A 26,432-nucleotide genomic window follows, 5' to 3' on the forward strand; every position below is an offset into this window, starting at 1 on the left:
TACAAAAGAAAACAAGCAGCCATTCTGGTCATTTCTTCACCTAGACACCTCCCTTATGTTTAACCAAATTGTGTACACTAAAGGGAAACATGGCCTTGGCAGCTTTTGTTGCTGCAACCAAACCTATTTAATCACATTTATGTAGGCTGCATACTCATTAGGGAGCTATCTAGCACAGCCTATGATATTTTACTTTTCCCCTCCTGCCTCATCTTCTATATAATACACCCGCTCCTCCCTCCGTGGAACCCTTATCCCTCCCTCCACAAAATCCTCCAGACTCATCTCCACCACGAACAGGGCCCTCTCCCTCGCAGGCCCTTCCCTCTGGAATTCCATGCCTCTTGACCTACGCATTGAAACCCCACACCCACCTTCAAAAAGAAACTCAAAACCTGGCTCTTCCTCCAAGCTTACCCCCAATCGTCTTCTTTACCTACTAACACCTTAACCCTACCACCTTCCCGTACTAACACCCCCTCCACTGGACCTACTCCCACACCCTCTAAGGACTTACAAACCCCACACCTAACCTCTAGCACATAATATGACACATAGCTCTACCGTTCCCATCTTCTCTCCTCAATTTCTTATTTACTACATGCTTATACAGTTTTGTATATAACCTATGTATATGTCAATAATATAACCTATGTCAATTTGCCAATGTATATAGATGTCAATAATATAACCTATGTATACGTCAATAATCTCTCGACCCCTGTACATATTACTCCTTTTGTACCTGTTTTCACCCACCCACCCTCCCCCCCGCCCCCTCCCCTGTCTCGACCACCCCTACCCCTCTTTCCACAAGTTTGCTAGTTTTTGCTCTGTTTTCTGAGCTATGTTAAACACTGTTCCTTGTAAAGGCTTTGCCTATATATCCATTGTTGTAAGTTATCTGTAAACCGGCACGATGTGCAAACGGTTGCCGGTATATAAAATTAAATAAATAAAATAAATAATAAACCAAGAACTGCTGAAAACGTTTATGCTTTCAGCTCTGTGGTAGAATCCCTAGTTTGGAGACAGAAGATTCCACGTTCTGTGGTAAAAATGGAAGGTGAACCTTGAACCCAATCCTGATAGTGTGATGACAGATGTCATTAGAAAACATATTACTAGAGCAAAAGGGTATTGTAAAGTAAAAGGAAGGGGTGGCTCAGGGAATGGGCCAATAGGCCATACTCAAGAGTTCAGCAAGAGAAGCTGCTTCTTAGTTTAGTGGTAACTTTCCAGGTTCAAAGCCAATGTTTGCAATTTCTGATCGAGATGCTTGGTTACAAAAAAAAACAAAAAAAGCTGCAACTCTGCTGCTGAAAGAATAGAGCCTTCAAAGCCTGCATCAAGGGAAGTACATTATATTCATATGTATATATATTCTTCATAACAGCATATCTCAGCTTCTTTAGATCACAATTTGCTGAGCAGTTAAGCAGACTATATGGACATGCCCATTTTGGACATAAAGGCACAATAGAACATTAAGACAGGAAAGGTGCCTTACAAACCTAGCACGACATGCCTCAGTGACCAGAGACCAAAGACAAAGGTGAAGGTATGCAGTAATGCCCAGGTAACAATCAGATAAAGAAATACTATTTATGGTATTTTGGATTTGAAATTTATTACAGTGCAATTAAACCCATTCAAAGAACTGGGACAGCCACAGAGTAAGTTCAAAATTTACAATAGAGGAAGTTAAAAGAACTATAAAAGAAAAGCAGTAGACAGTTATACCTCAGGAATATCACTCAAGGACAGCAATTCACATACAGAAATATTCAGTCATGCTCTCTCTCCAAGCTTGCAGAAGCCCTTGTATGAATGCTCTATTGCTTTAAGAGTAACATCTCAAATGCAGGCCAAGAAATGAAAGCTGAGCATGTTCAATATTACATCTGTTACAAGGACAGAACCACTTTGGGCACTGGAAGCTAGTACCTTCATTCTTTGCTGAGGATAAGATTAGCTCTGGCACAAGTTTTGTTTATCAAACTCATGATGCAACCCTACATAATGTATCTAGAAACATGCCACAGATACAAACACTTGCATATTGACTACACACAGCAATTATTGTAAAACAGTATAGGATGACCTGGCCTACCTTTCTCCTAGATATATTTTTTGTCTAACTATTCCTTCCGCCTCACAAGAAAATTATAAAAATCCCATTTTAATTTAAAAAATAATTAACTAATAAAGGAGTGGCCAACCTTTCACAAATTGAGAGCCACAAAACCAGAATTCAGAGGCAGAAGGCCACTATGACTGACAAAGGCTGGGGAGGAGGGAGGGAATGCCCACCTTCCCGCTTGAAAGAAAAGGCCAAATCTTTCTCTTTCCCCAGACACAGATTCACACCCCCCCCCCCCCCCGACTCAGATTCACACACATACATTCTGCTGTTGCTCATGTGCTCAATTCAGTGAGTTCCCCCACCAGTGCTGCATTATGTAAATTTCTTGCTTGCTGTCAGCCCTTTCACAGTCTACAGCTGCCCCCCCTCCCTCTCTCTTTTCCACTCCTCAGCATACCCACTCTCCAAGAAACTCACTGGTTCCACAACCAGTGCATGCAGCTCACAAAGCACCAGTTGGCCACCCCTGCACTAGCAAACTACCTCTCACATGCAGAACACAGACAGATCCTCAACATATTCAGAATAAAGAGAATATAAGTATAAATCGAAATGTGCAGACAAAATCTGAACTAGAAACCAAAAAAAGCCAGACACTCTTGTGCAGTGCAACAATGGAAAAATAGAAACATTGCCAATCCTCATAAAAACAAATAAAATCAAGAAATATAAATCAATCATATAAAACCATACTAATAAAAATATTTTTAAAACAGCAAATCAATAGAAAATTCAATAATTAAAAATTCATATAAAATATTTAACACACTTCTCAAAAATGGATAAAATATTTCAAAACAGCAGACACAAACACCACTCAATAGTTACAACAGATAAGGATTAAAAAAAACCCTCTATTCTCCAGACCTGGGATCTTTTGATTTTCAGTCACCTTGAGATTGTTGTGTATGGAGTGGAGGGTCGGGGAACACCCAAACATTCTTTTCTCTCTCATATAAACACACTAACACTCGCATGTTCATTCTTGCATGTACTCGCACACTTACAGATAGATACAAATGCTCAATGGCTCACAAGCCCACACACATGGTCATGGACTCTCTTGTACACACATATGCTGGCATACATGCTCACATACCTGCTATTCTCCCCCATCTATAATGCACCGGTTGCTGCAACCACCTGTGAATAATTTTAAAAAGTTACTTACATTGGGATCCAGCTAGGGCTCCATGAGAACAGGGTCTGGATGGGCTGGGGAGGCTCCACGAGGAGGTGTCCAAGCAGAGGCAATAGAACACCTTTGTTGGGGGAGGGGGGGGGGGGCAAGCCAACTAACTTCCATCCTCACTCACTTTCTCCCCTTCCTTCTCCTGCTGGAGAGGAGGGAGTTGAAATGCACCGCTGGTCCTAGTTCCTCCCTTGCATCTACATGACCCTTGTCTTTGCTTCCCAACCTATGACCCCCTCTTTCACCATCTCCTCATCCCTCTCACAGCACCTGAATCTTTTCTGTTGCCTGTCACCCTCACCCCAGTCCTCCAGGTCATTCACACCCCTTCTCAGCTCTTTTCCAAACTTGGTTCCCCTTCTCTGACCTCTCCTATTCTTCAGCCCATTTTACTCACTCCCAGTCATATCCACCCAAGTGCCAATTTCCCACTGCATCACTAATGGCCCAATCTACAAGTATCTCTTCTGCCTCCCCCCACCATAAACCCTGCTCTCCCCCAAATCCCAGAATTCCCATTCTTCCTCTGCTCTACCCTCAAAATTCCCAAGTCCTTGTTCTCTTTGCTTTTCCCCTCAAATTGCTGCTGTCTCCTCAAGTCCCTGATTCCCATTCTCCTCCCAGTCCCACCCAATCTCCCAGTCCCAATTTTCCTTTGCTCTCCTTCCTGCTCCTACCAATCAAGTAACCTTTCTTCCCCGATTTCCTGAGTTCCCTCTTTCCTTTCCAAGGAACGTCAAACATGTTTACTGCTCCTACTGATCTCTTCCCCCTCCTTTGACCCACTGTCTCTATCCTTCCAAGCTGCTACTTCTGCCCAGCACTGGTGCCTTTAACCAAATGAATGTTACTCCTGCAGCCAGTGTCAGCTTTTTCTTTTCCTCCTGCAGCACAAGGTTCAGATGTCAGCTCTTTGATCCATGTGGCATTCTGTATCTATGAAGCGCCCCATGGTTCAAACAGCTGACGTTTGAATCACGCAGTGGCAGAAAGTATAGAAGACTTGCTGATGCTGGCTGCAGGAGCTGCATTAATTTGGTTAAAAGGCACCAGCGCATCAGTGTTGGAGCTGCTTATCCTTTGATTCCTGATTTTATATATATATATATATATATATATATATATATATATATATATATATATAAGGAATATATATATCTGAATCAAAGTCACGTGGCTGCCTTTGTCTCAAGATAAGCAGCTCCAACACTGTTTTCTGCTTCCTCCAAGGGCCAGGGGAGAGGAAGCAATGAAGAATCCAAGCAACTATTGCACCGTTGTTTCCTCAGGGGAGCCAGAACCGATGTACGCTGCCAGCTCTGTTCTGCTTTCTCTGGTTCCAGAAAAGAGGTGGCAGAATTTAGAAATTAAGCATTCAGTAATGGACACAAAAGGGGGTTAAATTAGCATAGCTTTGAATGAAAGTTGTGAGCAGTAGGGCCATTTATCAAGACCAGGGTTGAAGCCTTGACAATTGGCATTACTACTCACAACTTTCAAACTTGTGCCAATTCAAACCTTTTTTTGTTTTTTGCTCTACAGTGTCTGCTTCAGTATGACCCCTTCTCCTTTTGTTCTTTGCAATACAAGATGAGAAGTGGGGGGAGGGGGAATGAGAGCAGGGGCTGGATTAGGGAGCAGAGTGGATGTTCTCTGTGTGCTTCAAGCTCAGCCCCATCCCTTCTCTTCCCTACAAACTGCCTGATAGGAGGAGCTGGAGAAGATTACCCCTGCTGTTTTGCCTCTTAACCCTAAAAAGAAGTGCCAGAACTGTTTTCCACCCCCCATTCCCCCACAAATTAAGCTCTGTACATGGGTGATGTCATCCTATAGCACTGGCCAGACCTCTCTCTCTAGCTCAGTAGAGTTTTTACTATTGAGCATTTATGGGAGTTCCTGACCTGCGTCACCTTGCAAGCTCCTCGGTCGACATTAAAGCTAAATCTAGTTATGTAGTTGACTCTCCAGGGACGTGGGAGAATATTATGCATGGCTAATTCATCCTTCTGGCTATAGAGAACACTGTTTACAATATATAAACTTGCCTTCTCCGTCAACAAGCAGGGCTGAATTAGCCATGATGTGGGGAGTCCCAAAGCTGAAGGCTGTAGCAAAGCATTTACTGGAAAAGCAAACCAAGCCTACCATGAAGAGTAGACTACTGGATAAACAGGCTGTGCAAAACTGCTTGTCCAAAAATACTCTCTTCTGGCTAGGTTGTCCAGACAGTAGTAGGACTTATAGATGACCAAGTTGTAGCTTTACAGATTACTGCAATGTAGACAGATCTCAGGAGAGCAATGAAACAATATGGCTATGATTTGATGAACCTTGACAATGTCTGTAATCAAAAGGCAAGCCAACACAAGGCAGTATGGGATACCACCTGCTAGCCAATTGGACAAGGAATGAATCACCACTGCTACTCCCAGACCGATGGTACTGAGGAAAACAGGCAGCTGAGAAGCCAGACGATGTGGTACAGTTCTCCAGTAATATGGCTCGGCTATAGGGCCACAAATGAAAAGCCTTCTGTTTACAGTGCATGCAGCATGATCTGTGAAAAACACAGACCACTTGAGGAGAAATTCAAGATGGGTGTAATGTACCACTCTTATGAAAGGACTGTAATTGCCAATGCGTTTAGTTAAAAGAGATCATAATTAGAAATACCACCTTCTACATACGATACTTTAAGAGGCCAACTCTAACAACCTGACTGAGGTTTCACAAAAGAGGTCTCAAAACTGAAGGTTAAGTGCCTCCAAATCCTCTGTAAATTGCAATACTCAAGAATGAAGTGAGGGCAGTATGTTCTGTATTAGAAGCAAGCAAGCATAATCGGCACTAAGGCACAGCCTCACTGATGAAGCATTGATACTTGCTGGTGACAAGGGAAGTAAGCACTGATGTAGTTCCTTGATGGAACAGGTAAAGGGGAACAAAGAGCCCACCTGGCACCTGAACAAAAATATCTGCTTTTTAAACCCATACACCTCTTTGGGAGAAGACTTTCTTGCCAGACAGAAGATGCTCTGGACCTCTTTGGACAATGAAAAGAGGAATTGCAAAGCATGGAACCCCTTGACATCAGGAAACAGACAATCTTTCCTCTTCGGTAGGAGTGGGTGTCAAACTCTCAGAGGAATCAGAAGGATTGACAACTGGACTCAACCAAGATATGAGAAAAACACATCAAGTGGTCATAGTATGACAATGAGGATAAGCTAGCCCAGTCCTAAAAGTACTTCCTGAACCATTCTTGCCACTAACCACAGTTGTGGAAACAGAGAGATGTGGCTCTCACTTTAGCTGAGAAGGGGCTCCATAGAATGGAAACTATTCAACCTTTTTGATGCTTTTCAATGCAAAAAGGTCTGGGGATGAGGGCCCCAAAGGTTGGCACATCTGTTAAGTTAGAAGACCCTGTGAAGGTGACCTACTAATGGGTCAGAGACTTCGGAAAGGTCTGTTTCCTGAAGGAAGGCTTCATGACAGATAGCTCATATCTAATCTGCTGAGAGAGTCTGTGAAAAGCATCTCAGACTCTGTGCCTCTTTTCTTGCTTTTATAGGCTACTATTTGACTATCAGTTTGGGTCAATCATCTCATTCCTTGCATGAGATGTGAGGATACTCCCCAGCACAAATTAGAATGGCTTGGAGCTTTAAGAGGCTTATTTGGAAAAATGTGTTATGTAATAGACTATGGTCTCTGAACAGAAGGAACTTGTAACACCAGATAAGGGAGAAACCCAAAGAAGGGAGCATTCTCTCAACAAACATGTTTAATCACAAATGAAAGGCCATTTTCCTCAATGAGAAACCAATATAAAGTGTAACTGGTAAAAAGTGACCAAAACCAATGAGAGCTGAGGCCCCCATGGAGAACTCTCAGATTTAAGGGCGTAAGGGGACTACATGCCCTGCTGCCGCCATATGGCTCAAAAGTATTATTTACCAGATCTGATAGGTTCAGTGAAGGAAAGTACATTCTTTCTAACCACGTCCTGAAGAGATAAAGTTTAAGGAATGAGAGCTGAAAGACCTTTTCAAATACTGACACCAGTCATTCATCTAGGCATGAGAAGATTCACACTCTCTGGTGGCCTAAGCCTGCTGCCATTATCGCTGACAAATTAGTGAAGACTTTCAGGCAACCAAAATGCCACAGTGTAGCACTCCTTTTCCAGAGCATTCATCCACTTCCCAGCTTTGAAAATATGTCAAGATAGAGGGAGGAACTTCTCTTAGAACACCCTGAACAGCCTTTGTAAAATCAGGATAGAACTCAACCCCTTTGATTCTTTAGGGATGAGGAAGTTAGTAGGAATATAACCCTGCACTATGCTGATTGGGAGAAAGAAGTTCTAATGCTTGTTGGCGAAGGAACAACTCTGCCTTGAGATGCAACTGGGGCATTCAAGATGGTCTGAATGGAAGATGGAGAAAGCATAAACAGTAATCACACTGTAACCTTGAGGACTCAACAGTCCTTTGTAACTTTTCTGCAATCATAAGGAATAGTGGAAAACAGTCCACCACAGACAGAGACATAAGTGCTCACAGGCCCATCAAAAATCTAGGTCTGGGTGCTACTCAATCTCTCAAAGGGAATATCGTTGTAGTGGGGGATATCAGTCTGCTTACTATTGTTATGAGAGCATCAGACCTTAAGGCTGATGAGTTGCCACATGAACATTCAACAGAGATCTGTAGAACTTTGTCCCCCAATACTGTTAAAAAGAGAAGGGACTTTTTCCACTGCTATGATGTCTTCCATACCACAATGGCTAAGGTGAACAGTGAACCACTGCAGCATTAGGATTACAGTTAGTATTTAAAAAAAAATCTTCTCCAAATGACTAACACCACTCAGAATTATGGTAAGAGGTCTACTAGCAGGGATGCGAGTTCCTCTGATCAGGAAGAAAAGGGGTCTCCTTAGAGCTTAAGGTTAGAGGGAACCATGACCCTAAAGAGGATGGTAAGCATGGTGGGGGCCTTGCTGATGACAGAGAAAAAAAAAGAAGGGGATTCCCCTGGAAATAAGCCTGTTATCTTGTAATGCCTCTGGTCCTTTCAGTGTGGATGCATTGGGCATAGTGTGTCAAGCAGATAATACTAATGGGGCCCGACACTAACACACACACAGTGAGATTCCCCACCCAGATAGGGTTCACTTCTACTGTGACGCAGTTTGAGAATTAAATCATCTTAAAATGCCTGTACGAGGTTCCATGCAGGAGTTCCCAGATGGACTACCTGTTTCAGAAAATGGGATCTAACATTTCTAGATGCAGCAAGGAATTCTCGGATCAGGCGGCCACAACTTTGTGCTGACCTGGCAGAAGCAACAATGGCATTATTGCATCAAGTGCACCAATGATGCAGATATATGGCATGTACCGAAGGTGCAGATCCATATAGTGCAGAGTGCATCGATGGCCCAGAGGTACTATGTGCATTTCAGCTAAGGGTGCTGAAGTGCCAAACGCGTTAAGGGTGCTGATACATCAAGGTGCTGGTACCAATGCATTGATTATGTAGGTGCTGCAGGGAGGGGAGCCCTATTGAGGAAGCTCCTGCTCAACTTGAATCTATGTGAGCAGAAGAGCATGTCTCAGACACAGATTCAAGACCTGGAGAAAAAGAAAATAAAAAGTTAATTTATTTTTAACAGCATCGAATATAATGTTGAAGGGCTGCCTAGGCAGTGATAAAAATGAAGAAAAAAAAAAAACAAAGGCCTACAGCTCATAATGCACATATTTCATGAGAGAGAGAACATGTCCGTGTGGCAGTGCAGACAAAAACAGAGGGGCTCACGAGGCAACACACGTGCAAGATTTTTCACACATGATCTACTGAGCTAGAGAAATGTGTCCGTTCAATGCTGTCAGAAGATGTCACCCACGAGTCATGGCTAATTCAGCCCGTTTGTCGAAGAAGAAAACAGGATCCATCATTGGGAGAGCAGAGGGTTTAGACAGGCAACGTGGCCTGAAAAAAAACCCCAATAGGACACACATTTATCAAGGGGTTGCTCCCATGTCTGTGCCCATGACGGTCAAACCCTTACTTCAAAGCCTGGGCCACTTTGGTATAGGAGACCCAAGTGTTTTGCCTTATAAACATCTGATCATAACTACAAACCATCAAGGGAATACCCTGATGTGTAGTGATGTGCAGTCAGGGGTGGATTGGCCTATCGGGGGATCGGGCATCCCCCGGTGAGCCGGTTGTGCTAGTGACATGGTCTGCCAAGCGCAGCCGAGACAGAGCCTCGCTCGGCAGACCACGTGGTATCTCCTGGGCTGGCCTGGGCGGCGAATCCCTGGGCAGGGTCTTCATCAGGAATCCGCCGCTGTATGCGGTAACTAAGTCTGAGATAACCACTCTGTGATTATCCCATTATATCAAAGAGTGGTTATCTCAGACATAGTTACCGCACATCACCATACATCAGGGTATTCCCTTGATGGTTTGTAGTTTATGATCTTTTGTAAAAGGGAATAGAGGTTTTGCTGTTATTATAAACATCTGAGCCTGCTGGATCACACACTTCATATGTTGGTGAAAATGCTGGCTTTCCTATCAAGCACACCCCATCATGAAACTGGAGTGAGAAAAGGAGAAGATGGAAGGTGTTTACCCAACACACAATTATAGTAACATTTAATAGTGTGCAGGATTCACTATATGAAGGACTGATATTAGAAACAGAGTAACATGATGGCAAAAAAGACCATAAAGCCTATCTAGTCTACCATCCATGGCAACTATTCAGCTTTACAATCCCTACCACTCCCTTCAGAAATCCTCTGTGTATCTCATGCTTTCTTCAATTCGGGTACTGTTCTAGTCTGAACCACCTTCTCAGGGAAGCTGTTCATGCATCCACTATCCTTTCTATAAAGAAATATTTCCTTAGATTACTTCAGAGTCTATCCCCTTTCACATGCATCCCAGGACCCCTTGTTCAAGAGTCTCCTTTCCTTTAAAAAGAGGTCCACCCCCGTGTGTAGAAATTTTGGAGGTATTTGTTTATCTCTCGCCTATCCTACCTTTCAAGTGTATTTATTTATTTACAGCTTTTTGTATTCCACCTATCATAACCACTGGTATTCTAAGCAGATTACAATTAAAATATTTTACATGCAGAATAAAACATAAATCAGTCAGTAGACCTTTAGATTTAAAAGTGCATGTTAATAAAGTTGCTAGCTTTTTACAAGCTTCATATGATAAGACCATTAAAACATTATATAGAGCGATTTTCAGTCAGTAGTTCAGATGTTTGTGTTGAGTAAATTACATTACTGTAATGCACTATATCTTTGGTTGCCTAACAAATTATTTATTTTGCAGCTGGTACAAAATCTAGAATATACAAGATATACATGTTTAGATCTGTCTCCATATGCTTTAGAACGAAGATCACTGACCATTTTAGAAGCCATCGTTTGGACAGACTCCATTCTATTTATATCCTTTAGAAGATTGCACAACATTACTCAGTGATGAGGTACTGCTGTTTGTAGTCTTTAAAATTAACAAATATATATATATACTCACTTAGGGTTGAGGCTGGCAACCATCAACGTGGAATGGTTTGTACTCTGACTACCACCTAGTGGCTGATCATGAAACTGAGCCATCTCCCACAAGGCAAATACTATTTCTCTTCCCCCTTCCTGTTCCCCTATCCCAATCCCTTGCCCAAATTCTGCAAAACCACAACTAGGAATGATAAAAGGAACTCACTATCTCCATGTGCTGTGCAATATACAGCAAGCAATAATACACTCTGAACAGTGAAAAAAAGAAAATTATTCCTTACCTGCTAATTTTCGTTCCTGTAGTACCATGGATCATTCCAGACTGTGGGTTACGTTCCCTGTCCAGCAGATGGAGTTAGAACCAAAAATTCCCAGGGGAGGACCTATATAGCCACGCCTCCCTCGCCTCAATCCTCAGTAACTGGACTAGCAAAGCCAAGCCGAGAAGAGACAGAACCAGAGGAATCAATTAATCTCAAAAATATAGAGAAAAAATAACAGCTGTAAATGACAGCAACTAACTTGTACTCAAAAAACTGTAACTGAGAACTTGCAAACAGCACTGTGTTCAAAGACACAGCTCGCAATAACTAGAGATACAGAGTGAAAATATTGTGAAGACAGGAAAGTAGAGATGGCCCACAAAGAACCCCCAAAACCAGGGAGGGGCCTGGAATGATCCATGGTACTACAGGAACGAAAATTAGCAGGTAAGGAATAATTTTCTTTTCCCTGTACATACCAGGATCATTCCAGACTGTGGGATGTACCAAAGCTTCCCCATCATGGGTGGGTCGCGTACAGCCCTGCCCGTATGACCCTGTCTCCAAGCTGACCGTGAGACGGCGCGCGAATGTCTAGACGATAATGTCTTGCGAAAGTGTGGAGAGACTTCCATGTGGCCGCCCTACAGATTTCCTGAGAAGAAACTGCAGAACTTTCCGCCCATGACGTCGCTTGAGCGCGGAGAGAATGCGCCTTAACAGCTAAAGGTGGAGACTTACCCACTCCGATGTATGCGGCTATAATCGCTCCTTTCAGCCAGCGAGCGATTGATTGTTTGGATGCCATGCAACCCTTCCTGGGTCCCGACCAAAGGACAAACAAATGATCGGAGAGTCGAAATTCATTAGTGACCTCCAAATAATGTATCAAAGAACGGACATCCAACCGACGCAGGTCAAAAGAATCAGAGGATAAAAATGACGGAAGCTCTATCGATTGGTTGAGATGGAAAGTCGAGACCACCTTCAGCAGAAAAGATGGAACTGTCCGCAGGGATACTCCCCCTGGCGTGAAACGAAGGTATGGCTCCCTACATGATAGAGCTTGTAGTTCAGAGATCCGATGTGCTGAGCTGATCGCCACCAGGAAGATGGTCTTAAGGGTGACATCCTTAAGTGTGGCCGAAATCAGAGGCTCAAAAGGCGGTGCACATAGAGCCCGGAGTACCAAATTGAGATTCCAAGAAGGACAAGGTAGTCTAATTGGAGGCTTCAAGTGTTTTACCCCCTTTAGAAAACGTAGGATATCTGGATGTGAGGCCAGGAGCTCCCTGTCATTACTACGTAGGAAGGCTCCCAACGCCGCTACCTGCACACGAAGAGAATTATAGGCAAGGCCCAAATCCAGACCAGCCTGTAGGAAGTAAAGCACATGCGTCACCGAGGCCTGCGTTGGTAGAATCGATTTTGACTCGCACCATTCCTCAAAAACCTTCCATACTCTGACATAAGTAACCGACGTGAATGTCTTCCTAGCTTTCAGGAGCGTGGAGATGACAGATTCTGGATATCCGCGCCGTCTCAATTGACGCCTCTCAAAAGCCAAGCCGCAAGACAGAAGCGATCTGCCTCCTTGAAAAATATTGGTCCTTGGCGAATAAGACGTGGCAGATGACTGAGCCGAAGAGGGCCGTCTACTGCCAGATTGAGAAGATCTGCAAACCATGGTCGACGAGGCCACTCTAGTGCAACTAGGATCACCGGACCTTGATGCGTCTCTATCCGTCGGATAACCTTGCCCACTAGAGGCCACGGAGGAAAGACATACAGGAGACACTGTCGAGGCCAGGGAAGAACCAGCGCGTCGACTCCTTCCGCGCCGTGCTCTCGCCTGCGGCTGAAGAACCGGGCGGCCTTTGCATTTGTCGCGGTTGCCATTAGATCCACATGGGGTCTCCCCCAACGCTGTACTATCCTTCGCATTGCGTCCTCCGAGAGTTCCCACTCTCCGGGATCCAGGTGTTGTCGACTGAGAAAATCTGCCTGAACGTTGTCCACGCCCGCTATGTGCGAAGCCGCTAGCCGCTGTAAGTGCAGCTCCGCCCATGTCATCAACTCGGTCTCCAACGAGACTAGATGGCTTCTGGTGCCCCCCTGGCGATTGATGTACGCCACTGTGGTTGCATTGTCCGAAAGAATCCGAACCGCTCGACTGCGTACCAGTGGGTAGAACCCCTGCAGCGCTAGACGGACTGCTCTGGTCTCCAGCCGATTGATGGGCCAAGTGGACTGTTCCATTGTCCATCGGCCTTGGAGAGACCTGTCCTGACAGACCACCCCCCAGCCGGTGAGACTGGCATCCATGGTGACGACCACCCAATCCGGGTTCTGTAGAGACACTCCCTGAGCTAATTGTTGAGGGTCCAGCCACCACTGTAAGCTGAGCAAGACAAAATCCGGGATGGGCAGTACTGCTTGAAAATCTCTCGACACTGGGTTCCATCGCGAAAGCACAGACCTCTGGAGAGGCCTGAGATGAGCGAAGGCCCACGGAACCAAATCGATTGTTGAGGCCATGGTTTCCAGTACCTGGAGATAATCCCATGCCGTGGGAGCAACTAGTGCCATGAACCGTGATATCTGAGCACGCAGAGCCCGAGCTCTGTCCGGGTGCAGAAATACCTTGGCTCGGCTGGTGTCGAAGTGTGCTCCCAGAAAATCCAGCGATTGGGACGGTATCAGTTTGCTCTTTGAGAAATTGACGATCCATCCCAGAGACTGAAGAAGCTGTACTACCCTGTCTACAGCACGGTAACCCTGCGTCCTCGACTTCGCCCGAATGAGCCAGTCGTCTAGATAGGGATGTACAAGGATACCCTCCTTGCGGAGCGCCGCCGCCACCACTACCATGATCTTGGTGAAGACACGCGGAGCCGTCGCCAGACCATAAGCGAGAGCACGGAACTGAAAATGCTGTCCCAAAATCTTGAAGCATAAGAAGCGCTGATGATGGTGATGGATCGGGATGTGAAGGTATGCCTCTGTAAGGTCCAAAGAGGCCAAGAATTCTCCCGGATGCACGGCTGCTAACACTGAACGGAGCGTTTCCATATGAAAACGAGGAACTCTGAGACACTTGTTGACAGTCTTGAGATCCAGGATAGGTCGAAAAGTGCCCTCTTTCTTGGGAACCATGAAGTAGATTGAATAATGACCTTTTCCCAGTTCGGAGGCCGCTACCGGTACTATCGCCCCCAGCTGTAGCAGACGATCGAGAGTCTGTCGGACTGCTAATTGTTTGAGATGGGAACCGCAAGGAGAAAACAGAAAACGATCTCAGGGTTCGTGTACAAAATCTAATACGTAGCCTTGTCTTAAGATGTCCAGCACCCATTGATCCGACGTAATTTGGGCCCACTCCTTGTAAAAGAGAGTAAGGCGACCCCCCAGGTGGGGGATCCCCTCTTGGGTCCTTCTGGCATCATTGTGAAGCCTTCGAGGAAGGACCTGCCCCTTGAGTATCCTTACCGTAGCGGCGCCCTCGAAAGGACCGGTTCCAGGTGTGTGATCGTGTAGAAGGAGCCCGAGGTGTCTGTCTAGTAGGACGTGACCTCCGTTGATTCCGGTACCTATTTCTGGAGGAATAAAAAGATCTAGAAGAACGTGGACGATCTTCTGGTAGCTTGTGCACCGTGTTCTCATTAAGAGATTTGATGATCTGATCCAAATCTTCCCCAAATAGGCACCTACCCTTGAAAGGAAGGGAACTCAGGCGCGTCTTAGAGGAAGCATCTGCCGCCCAGTTGCGTAGCCACAAAAGACGACGAGCGGACACCGCCGCCACCATGGAACGAGCGAGTACCCTTAACAGATCATAAAAAGCATCAGCTCCATAGGCAACCACCGCTTCAAGTCTATCAGCCTGTGGCAAAGATTGGGAAGTGAGAAGCTGTTGTACCCAACGCAGAGCTGCTCGCTGTGCTAGGGAACTGCAGATAGCAGCCCTCATCCCCAACGCTGAGACTTCGAAGATATGCTTGAGGTAAACCTCGAGCTTGCGATCCTGGACATCCTTCAACGCCGTCCCACCCGTGACCGGGATGGTAGTATGTTTCGTGACCGCGGATACCGCTGAATCAACAAGCAGGAACCTTAAGAATCTCCAAGAAATCAGTGGGGAGAGGGTATAACTTTTCCATGGCTCGACCGACTCTAAGATTGGCCTCAGGAGTATCCCACTCCCTTGAAATCAATTGCAAGATGTTGTGATGCGTGGAAAAAGCTTTCGCTAGAGGTCGTAAGCCCGCTAGGAGAGGATCCCCTTTCTTAATCTTTGGATCCTGAGCCACAGGATCCGGAGGAGGGTCAATGTCCATTTCCTGGAGGATGTGGGGGATGAGATCATCCAATTCCGCTGCTTGAAAAATACGGAGGACCCTCGGGTCGTCACCTTCTACCTGGGCCGCCAGGGAGGGATCATCCGCATCTGGATCTTGCCATGGATCCCCCGACGGTTGTTGCAGCGGTATAGGAACCACAGGGGGGAGGGGGGCTGAGTGGACCCCGCACCCCCTGTGGGCAAAGAAGCCCTCCCTAAGGGAGGGTCTGCCGTCGAAAGCTGTGTCAAGCAGGCCAGTTTGGGGGGAGGGGGACCCCAAATTCCAAGATTCGGATCCCTGCTCTGTAAAAATGCCTTGTGCATTAAAACAATGAATTCTGGCGAAAAAGCGGGAAGTGCTGATGAGGGGCCCCCCGAGACGTCGTTCCCTTGCCTGCCCTGGTCTGTTGCGCTCCGAAACTCCATACTGTTAGAGGAAACCTGGAGAGGAGCGTCAACGTCCTCCTCAGAGAGAGCTGCCTCCAAGTCAGCTGAGAAAATGGCCGCCGTTCCCGCGCTGAGGGGAAACGGGGCATGCCGCTTCCTGCCAGCGCGGTCCGACTCTCCTCCAAGCTGCCTACCAGGTAAGCTATACTCCCCCTCAGGAAAAGCTGAAGAAAATCCCTCTGAGGTCTGCTGAACCCCGTGCCGAGCTCCGGAGCCGTTCGGCGATTTCTGCATCGCGGCGGGAGGGAGGGGGAGGGGCGGCTGCGGTGCGCGGCAACAACTGAAGATGCGAATTAATAAAACTCTTCGGCCTCCGGACCCCTCACCGTCCCCAAGAGACCGTCGGGGAAAAACGCCGTCCCGACGGTGAGCAGCTCCGGGGAATGGGTCATCGCAGAGCTGCAGGGCGGGAACTCCAATCACTCCCTGAAAGGGAGGAGGGGAAAAGGAAAACTCCGTGGCTAGGGGGAGCGGTTGGCACTACAGACTTCCACCCCTCAAATTCCTGTTCCTACCAACGACTGTAAATGAAATAAAAATAACACTTACCACACTCTAGCCAGGAAGGAAGAGGAAAAAACAAAGAGATAGAAGAGAGAAATAAAGTGACAGGCAAAAAACACAGCCTGTCAGCAAGTTCCTGACTGGAAAACAGTGTCTCTCTTTGAATGGAGTGGTCCTGTCAGAACACTACAGAACCTATCCCTTAGAAGAAAACCTTTATCTAATATTATTTCAGATACTTGAAAGGTGTTAATGATCAAAAGACAACGACAAACCTTTTCCATAGGAAAAAAATCAGCAGAACCAGGGGTCACGATTTGAAGCTCCAGGGAGGAAGATTCAGAACCAATGTCAGGAAGTATTTCTTCACGGAGAGGGTGGTGGATGCCTGGAATGCCCTTCCGGAGGATGTGGTGAAGACCAGAACTGTGAAGGACTTCAAAGGGGCATGGGATAAACACTGTGGATCCATAAAGTCAAGATGCTGCCAATGAAGATTGGGTGACTCGCCAGAATGATGGCTACTGCCTGGAGTCAATACCCTTATTAAATAAACATACACATGCTTACTGTGACTCCAACATCGCTCTAAGCTTCAACAGCAAGAGGAAATGTGGAAAAAAGGATTTGCACTCACAAAGAGGGGAGTAGCTGGCTTGTTACGGCGGTTACTACCCCAAATCAAAAAAGCCTGATACTTCACTTTCGATGCACATCCAGCATGGCTCTCTGCTTCAACAGCATGGGAGAAGACTGATACTTCACGCATATCCAGCATAGCTCCCTGCTTCAACGGCAGGGGAGAAGAAAAACAACCAATAAGGGCTGTATAACATAGTCTGGGTAAAACAAATAAGCATGGGTGTAGCTTGCTTATTGCGGCGGCTACTACCCCTAACGAATCAAGCTAGATATTTCACTTGGATGCAGCTCCATCACTGCTCTCTACATTAAAGGTGGGGGTGGAAGGGAAATAGAACCAAGAGCTAAGAGAAACAGATAAGTATGAGAGAAAAAATGTGTGAAGCTTGCTGGGCAGACTGGATGGGCCATTTGGTCTTCTTCTGCCGTCATTTCTATGTTTCTATGTTTCTATTTAATTGATTCCTCAAAGAGAAAATAAAACTAGAAAAGTGCTGGGGACCACCGTGTCCCCTGCTCAATCTGCTGGAGTTAGAACTATACTGAGGATTGAGGCGAGGGAGGCATGGCTATATAGGTCCTCCCCTGGGAATTTTTGGTTCTAACTCCATCTGCTGGACAGGGAACATAACCCACAGTCTGGAATGATCCTGGTACGTACAGGGAAAGTTATATTATCTCAAGTTCTTTAAAAAGCAGAGATCACAAATGATATTGCACAGTATGGACATGGCAGTTCCCAGGAGCTCAAAGGTTTGCATATGGGAACGGTTTCTAATCTAATAACTTAGTAGCACAATTTTTAATATATTAATGTTGTGCATTTCCCATTATATGGTCCCTGGAGAAAACTGGAGCCTTTGAATATTTTGATAGCTTTTCAAGGGCCACCAAACAAGATAAAGTACATGGACTTGTAAAAGTCTTCACAGCCTTCTACACTTTTTTCCCCATCTTGTCTATAAAATACAAAACAAAATGCATTAAAGTAGGAGCATATGCTACACGTTCATCATGAAGAACAATTATAGAAATATTCCAAAAGTATAAATAAAAGTTGATTGCAAAAATCTTCACACTGACAATATTTGGTGCACAGAGATAAAGGTTAACAAATAAAAACAAATTAAATATATATATATATATATATATATAACATTTGCATTATATATAAGGTGATACCTTTTTATTAGACTAACAATACATTTTATGACTAGCTTTCAAGAGCTAATACTCTTCTTCAGGTCAAAATTTGAATGAGAAAAAGATGACATTACCAGGAAATATAAAGTAATGTGGCTGCAATAAGTGAGTCAAAAGATATTACAATAATAGGATGAATGGGAAGGGGTGGGGGAGAAAGAGTGAGAGAGGTTTGATGGATGATTAGAAGGTGATAGGCAATATAATTTTATGGTTCATAATGTGTTAGGAAACCTAGGTCTTTACCATAATACCGGTCTAACTTTGTGCGGGTTAGTTTGTGTGCATTATTGCAAATCCTGAGAGTCTGTTAGGTGCTATATTTCTTTTTCCATTTCTCCAGGTTCGCATTGCATGCAGAGTGGCTTTTTTGGTTTTCCATTCCAGTTTCTGTCTCCATATTTATAATTTGTGGTTTTTCTGTTATTAGTGAAGGTCAGTTCTGGGTGTGTGACCGAAGTGAGGTATTTTACTAGCGTGTAGGCATTTGTATCAATCTTATTTGTTGTGTTTTCTCAATAGGAAATGCATTAGTGGTAAATTACTGTCTTTTCATAAGGAAGGCTATTTTGCCTGGTAGTAAAGGGAGTTTGTTTTGTTTTTACTGAGATGTCATCAGAACCAGAATATCTTTTTCGTATGGCGAGTTGAACAGGGCAATGCCCTAGATCTGCTCTGCACTCATTGCTGGGGGTTGAGGGGATTTCTGTGGATGCAGAGTGCATGCTTACATTTAGTCCCATGATGGTCACATGTTCAGTGTGTCATGCATGTGAGAACCATGTCAGGTGTGTCCTGGCCAAAAAAAGGTTGAGAACCACTGCTCTACACGATGATAAATACATGCCAATTGCATTTAGATGAACTCTTATGGAGTTGATTTTGAGACCAACTTCAGAGAGGCGTAGAAGGTAGTCGAGTTTGTGTAGAGCTGGTTCTAAGGCCTTTTGCTCACACCACAAGAAAAATCACCTCCACTTCAGTCTACAAGACTTTCTAGTGGATGGTTTTCTAAAAGCATGAATTTATTTTAAGCAGTTATTTAGTTTACGTGAAGAATTTTGTATCACGATAGAAAGTAGTAGAGGAGAGAATCACTAATATCACTAGTGTAACTATTTGATATAAAGTCTATAAGTTCTGAGAATAAATGCCATTTTTTTCTTGCCTTGTAACAACACACAAGTCATGAAATCAGATATATTAAAAAGCAGTTACTCAGAAGACTAACTGTGCAGATATCAGGGAAAATAGGATAGTAGCCACTTGGCCACACCAAAGTGTTTGCTGATGTGATAAGGACAGACAGTTGGGGACGCAAGAACCCATGGGAGTAGCCCAGAGAAAGACAAATTACGACAAAGGTAATCAGAATCAACATAAAAAGACCTACTTCAAGCTGTTTGAAATCAAAGAAAGAACAGATCAGAGGAAAAGCTTTGAACAATACAATGGTTAATGAAGTGTATGATGAATTGCTCCTGGTTTTCCAATGCTGTGTTTCCGTCTTTCCAAAGATATATCAGACTCACACTGGAAACTGTGAGGGGTAGTATCTTTGTAAATATTCTTTAATGCAAACTCTAATCTTATATGCTTTTATTGCTTATTCTCAGACTTATAAGTAAAATTTCTATACTTATAAGTGTGTTGTGTATTCTATGACACAATAATCACCAATTTTCTACCCACTACAACACGAAACATTGTCCAAGAGATGGAGGGGTTGTAGAATCAATCTCTCAACATGCAAGCTGTGAGTGACAGGGCCTGAAGGTTGGGATGTTGCAACCTGCCCCAATCCTGGGAGATGAGATCTGGGGAAGTCCCCAGTCTGATCAGTTTCCGCGGAACTGGAGGATATACGTGCAGGAGACCCTTACCCCAATGAAGGGCAAAGGCATCTGAGGCTAGTTTGCCGTGTGTCGTGTACATGGAGCAACTGAAGAACCTTCCTGTTCCAAGGAGCCATGAACAGCTCCACCTCCGGGCTTCTCCAGAGGAAGAAGATTCGATTTGCTACCCCCCTTGGTCCAGATACCATTCGTAGGCGTCTGAAGGAGTGACTCAGTCTGTCTGCTATTACATTCTCCAAATTGGCCAGATATGGGGCTTTGAGCCCCATCCTGCAGGAGAGGGCACAGAGCCATATCTGGACCGCCTCTTGACACAGGAGGTATGAGCCCATACCTCCCTGCTAGTTGACGTATAACATCACCACTTGGTTGTCTGTCTGGATCAATACATTTTTGTTGGACAGCTGATCGTACCAGATTGCCCAGAGCTCTAGAAAATTGATTTGACAGATGTTCCTGGGCAACCATTGTCCCTGTGTAGGACAATTTGAATCTCATTATTTAGCATTTTTATATACCGACTTTCCAATAACAGAATTACTGATCAATTCGGTTTACATTTTAATAGAACAATAACATTGACAAGTAAATGTCTTACAATGAACAGGTCGATATAACTTGGATAAGTATATATGGGGTTAACAAGTAAAAGATACATTGCCTAATGTAGGCATAAGTAAAAAGATACAGTGCCTAATGTAGGTTAAATGAATCTGGGGAATTTGAAAGGGTATCCCTTGGAATTTTCCTGCCACACAATCCTGTACATCCTGAGTAGCCTGAAGCCACTGCGATCATAAAGTCCATTGGGTGCTTCACATATGAACGCATGCCCAGGGAGTAATGTGTACTGCAGCAGTCATGTGTCCCAACAGTCAACAAGTGCTGAGCTTATCACTATTGGCTGTGTTGAATCTCCGCCACAATGGATATCAATGCGATGACCTGTTGCTGCAGTAAGAAGGCTTTGGCCTGAGCCATGTCTAGAAGGATTCCTATGAAGTCCAACTGAGGTGACTGGCTGAGATGGGATTTGGGGTAGTTGACTAACCCAAGCAACCTCAACACCCAGATGGTCAGACGCAAGGACCTTTCAGCCCCTGCCCAACAGGCGCTCTTGACCAGCCAATCATCCAAATAGGGGAAAATGAACTCCCAGTCTGTGAGGTGTGCCAACATTGTTGCCAGACAATTCGTTAAGACATGCAGGGCAGAAACCAGTCCAAATGGCAGAACGCGGTACTGGAAGTGCTGTTTCCCCAGCAAGAATCGGAGATACTTCCAGTGGCTAGGGAAGATCTCAATGTGAATGTATGTGTCTTTCAGATCAAGAGAGCATAGCCAGTCCCCATTTTACAGGATGGGGATCAAAGTGCCCAGGGAAACCATCTTGTACTTTTCTCTTTTTAGAAAATTGTTCAAGGTCCTTAGGTCCAAGATGGAAAGGAGTCCCCCTGTTTTCTCTTGAAATCAGAAAGTACTGGGAATAGAATCCCTGTCTTCTTTGCCCTGGTGGAATGGGTTCGATAGCTCTGGTCATTAAGAGGGAGGAGAGCTCCGCTAAAAGCACCCTCCTGAGTCTCCAAAATGGTCTCAGGGGCAATTTAGCAGGGCACTTAATATGTTTAACATAGAAATGATGGCAGAAAAAGACCAATCGGCCCATCCAGTCTGCCCAGCAAGCTTAGACTTATATTCCCATGCTTATCTGTTTCATCAACCACCAGCTTCAGGGCTCTTGATAACTGTTTGATTCAAATTTCCTGCCATCTCCTGTCATTGATGCAGAGAGTAATGTTGGAGTTGCATCAAAGGTGAGCATAAGCCTTATGTTTAAGGGTTGTAACCGCCACATCAAGCAAGCTACAGATCGATGCCTTGTTGGATGATGTCTGAATGCAAATCCTGTTTTCCTCACTTCCCCCTACCGTTGAAGCAGATAGCAACGCTGTATATGCTTTCAAAGTGATGTATCATGGTTTAGGGTATAACCACTGTAATAAGCAGCTACCCCCACGATTGTTTACCCAGATTGTGAAGTTCAGTCCTTGTTGGTTGTTGCTTGAATGTAAATCCTGTTTTCTACTTTTTTCCCCATGCCGTAGAAGCAGAGAGCAGCACTGTATATGTATTCAAAGTGATGTATCAGGCTTAATTGTTTAGGGTAGTAGCTGCTGTAATAAAAAAGCTACCCCCCACGCTTATTTGTTTACCCAGATTATGAAGTTTAGTCCTTGTTGGTTGTTGTATGAATGCTAATCCTCTTTTCCACATTACCCTCTGCAAAAAATGGAAAGGACTCACTGGTCTGAGGTTATACTGGGCCACCAGTTCATGTAGAACTTCAGCCAGTCCCTGACCAGAAAGTCCATTGCCACGGGTACGGTGGACTTTGCCATGCTCCCTTTGATCCAGTCAACACCCCGTCCCAAGAGTTGACCGAGGCACTGGCTGGGGCTCTCTATTGCCTTAGACAGCTACGAGGGGCCTGTTGCTGCTGATGGGGTCAAGGTGGCAGAGGATAGTATTTTCCTCGGGTGGAAGAAAAACTTCCTATGGCCAAACCTCAAAGGCTCTTAGAGGAGGAGGATGGGCTCTGAATACCAGCGGAGAGCTGCTGGAATATTGCAAGGTGGTCTCGAATTTGGGCCATTGCGTCCTTCACCCCATCTCTGAAGAGATTTTCTCTAGTGCACGGCTCGTCAGCAAGTTGCTCCTGCATGTCCTGATGAAGATCTGAGGCCTGCAGCTAGGTGAGTATGTGGGCACCTATCCCTGCTGCAGAGACCCTTGATGCCATCTGAAAACCATCATAGGTCGAATGGACCCTATGTTTCCCGCACTCCAGACTCCTGTACATCAGTGACTGGAGAGTGTCCTGCTACTGTTGAGGTAGCTGCTCAGCCACTTCCATATAGAGCTGGTAGCTCACTATGTGGGTGATGAGCATAGCACCCTGAAATACCTTTCTCCCACAATTATCTATGGCCCTCTGATCTTTTCCCAGGGGTGCCAAAGAATGGGTCCAAGCGTGCTTGGCCTTTTTGAGAACAGATTAGACTACAACTGAAGGGCGTGTCCACTGTTACTTGTCGAATCCAAGAGCCTTCTGGATGAGATATATCGCATCCGCCTTCCTATTTACAAGAGGCAGCCAGAGGGAGTGGTCCCACATCATCATCAGTAACTCAAAAGATTTTGTGCACTGGAACTACCATGATCTCCTTTAGAAGGCTTCATGTGCCGGGTATCCGCCTCAGTTTGCAAAGGAAATGGGGTGGCTTCCACCATCAACATGACAAAACCTGTGAAGGAGAGGTTTTCTGGAGGATACTGGTCTGACAGGAGGCCATCGGATGCATTGGGATCTGAAACTTCTGAGGAGCCATCCCCCAGAGGTTGTAAGGGCCTTCCACGCTCATTATCGTAGGCAGGGGATGGGTCCCAAGGCACTATCCCCATCAAGCAGTATGGGAACAGACTCAGCTGGCCATGTTGGCCCGGACCCCGAGACCGCCCTTCATCCTCTGAGGAATCAGGGATAACCACTGGATTAGTAGGTGACAGACTTGATGCCCCGCCAGGTGTAGGTACTGCCTCATGTAACCTCATGTAACCAGTGAAAGTGTAGGTAGCACTCTGATGAGCACATGCAGGGATTTGGACACAACAGCTTGAGGAGGGACAGTGCCAGGCCCAGTGCCCCGACACAGAGGCCTCAGAGCCCTCTCCATGGCCAGCTACACACGCTTCTCCAGCTCCTTTTCAAAGATCGCCGATGCCAGGACTGAATGGGATCCAGGGAACATGACCAAATCCTCTTCAGAACAGAGAGGAGGAGGATCAGTTGTGGACATCGGGAACAGTGGCAAACCTTGGCAAACTCCTGGGATCCATGTAGGACTGGCACTCCTGACCATGGGGTTGCTTCAGGGGCATCACAGCCGAAACTGGTGCATCCCAGTGCCTGACACTGTACATCGACAGGGACCGTTGCTTCTTTGGCTTCCCTCGATGTTCGGATTGGTCCTTCCCCTGTGTCGAGGCCAAAGACTATGATCCTAATATCTTCGACCTGGAAGAGGCAGGCAATGACTTACTTTCAGCATCCTTAGAAGCTGTTGACAGCAACGAAGCAGATGGCCCCAACAATGTTTTTGTGGCCATCAGTATGGCTCTGAAGTCCTCAGTGCCGATACCAATGGATCAGTCTTGCCCAGCCTGAAGAGTTGGTCCATCTTGTTGAGCCATGCCAGGCATTCTTTCGGGGTCATCTGGTGCACCTGCTGCAACCCTGGATGTCATGCAAGGCCCCCAAACAGAGGACACCAAATGGGAGTCTGCGATAGACTGTCCTCATACACTGCTTAAAACTGGTTGATGACATGTCATTGTGAAAGAAAAGGGACAATGTCAAAATAGATGATTGTGGGCATATATCGCACTGCCGCTCCAGGGATCAACCACGAAAGCAAACTTACCGAAACACTGAAAACTGCCAAATAAGGGGTGAACTGGGCGGAGGGGGGATGATCCCACATCCACTGCACGATTCCGATGTAGCAAAAATAGAGGCTAAACTTCACCGCAAGACACTGGGCTCCATGAAAAAGAAGAGACTTAGGGACTGACTGCGTGTGGATGCGTGGTATATTGCATCCTGGAGCATGCTTAGAGAGGTTCAGTCAAAGTTCTAGAAACTTTGACGTATGTTTCTGTGCCAGGCTCCATCGGATGATATCACCCTTGTGTGAGGACTGCCAGCCTGCTTGTCCTCAGAGAAAAGCCATAAATTGTTTAGGATAAGTGTCTACCAACTCTGCACAGCAGGATGGAACAGATTTTACCCATACATTTTGGCAGAACTAATCAAGTTCTTTCAAGTATGGACTGCCATCAAAGTCTTGCCCCTGATTTTCTTTTCTGGATTCAGGTGTGGATACACTTGAGGACATTCATTCACTTCTTGCATAGCCATTCCATTGTTTTTGCTTTATTAGATTCATTGTCCTGTTGAAAGGTGAATCTTCTCCTTAGTCCCAGTCTATGGCAGACTGGAAAACAGTTTCTTCAAGGATCTGCCTGTACTTTGCACCACCCTTCTTTCCCTTGATATTCACAATCATCCCCACAACAGTGTTGCCACCAGCATACTTTACTGTGAGGATTATTTTAGTAGGGTGATGTGTTGTGTTTGATTTACACCACACATATTGATTAGCATTGAGACCAAAACGTTGTAGCAGGGTCTTAAACCTTCTGACATACATGTAGTGTCCCCCAAGTGTTTCTTCGCAAATACTATGTAGCACATCATATGGCTTTTTTTCAGCAGTGGCTTCCTTCTTGCCACCCTCCCATACAGGCCATGTTTGTGGCATAATCTTGAAACAGTCAACTTTTCCCCAGTCTAGTCAGAGATCTCTGTAGTTCTTTTAAAGTTATCTTAGGTCTCACAGTGATCTTCTGCAGCAAGTTCCTTACCCCATGGCTGCTGCAGCAGTCAAAAAAGTAAACAATGTAAGGAATTATTTGGAAGGGAATGGTTAATAAAACTGAAAATGTCATAATGCCTCTATCTCACTCCATGGTGAGACCACACCTTGAATACTGTGTGCAATTCTGGTCACCACATCTCAAAAAGGATATAATTGCACTGGAGAAAGTGCAGAGAAGGGCAACCAAAATGATAAAGGGGATGAAACAGCTCCCCTATGAGGAAAAGCTGACGAGGTTAGGGCTGTTCGGCTTGGAGAAGAGATGGCTGAGGGGGGATATGATAGAGGTCTTTAAGATCATGAGAGGTCTTGAACGAGTAGATGTGAATCTGTTCTTTACACTTTCGAATAATAGAAGGACTAGGGGGCATTCTATGAAGTTAGCAAGTAGCACATTTAAGACTAATTGGAGAAAATTCTTTTTCACTCAACACACAATAAAGCTCTGGAATTTGTTGCCAGAGGATGTGGTTAGTGCAGTTAGTGTAGCTGGGTTCAAAAAAGGTTTGGATAAGTTCTTGGAGGAGAAGTCCATTAACTGCTATTAATCAAGTTTACTTAGGGAATATCCACTGCTATTAATTGCATCAGTAGCATGGGATGATCTTAGTGTTTGGGTAATTGCCAGGTTCTTGTGGCCTGGTTTGGCTTCTGTTGGAGAATCCAAAATACAGCTACTGGAGCAGGTACTGCACTTAACAGTATAAGTATACACACAACAAATGCAGAAAAGTCTGTTGGTCAATTCAATATATTTATTATGTTATTCAAATATGGCAAC

General features: G+C 45.1%; 1 protein-coding gene across 5 annotated transcripts in view; it reads right to left on the minus strand.

Annotated features, from left to right (window-relative positions):
- ELL (elongation factor for RNA polymerase II) overlaps positions 1-26,432 on the minus strand; it is a 528,830-nt gene that overhangs the window by 96,838 nt on the left and 405,560 nt on the right. The window lies entirely within an intron of this gene.

The sequence above is a fragment of the Rhinatrema bivittatum genome, chromosome 8, assembly GCF_901001135.1.
Source record: "Rhinatrema bivittatum chromosome 8, aRhiBiv1.1, whole genome shotgun sequence".
Taxonomy (NCBI): Eukaryota; Metazoa; Chordata; class Amphibia; order Gymnophiona; family Rhinatrematidae; genus Rhinatrema; species Rhinatrema bivittatum.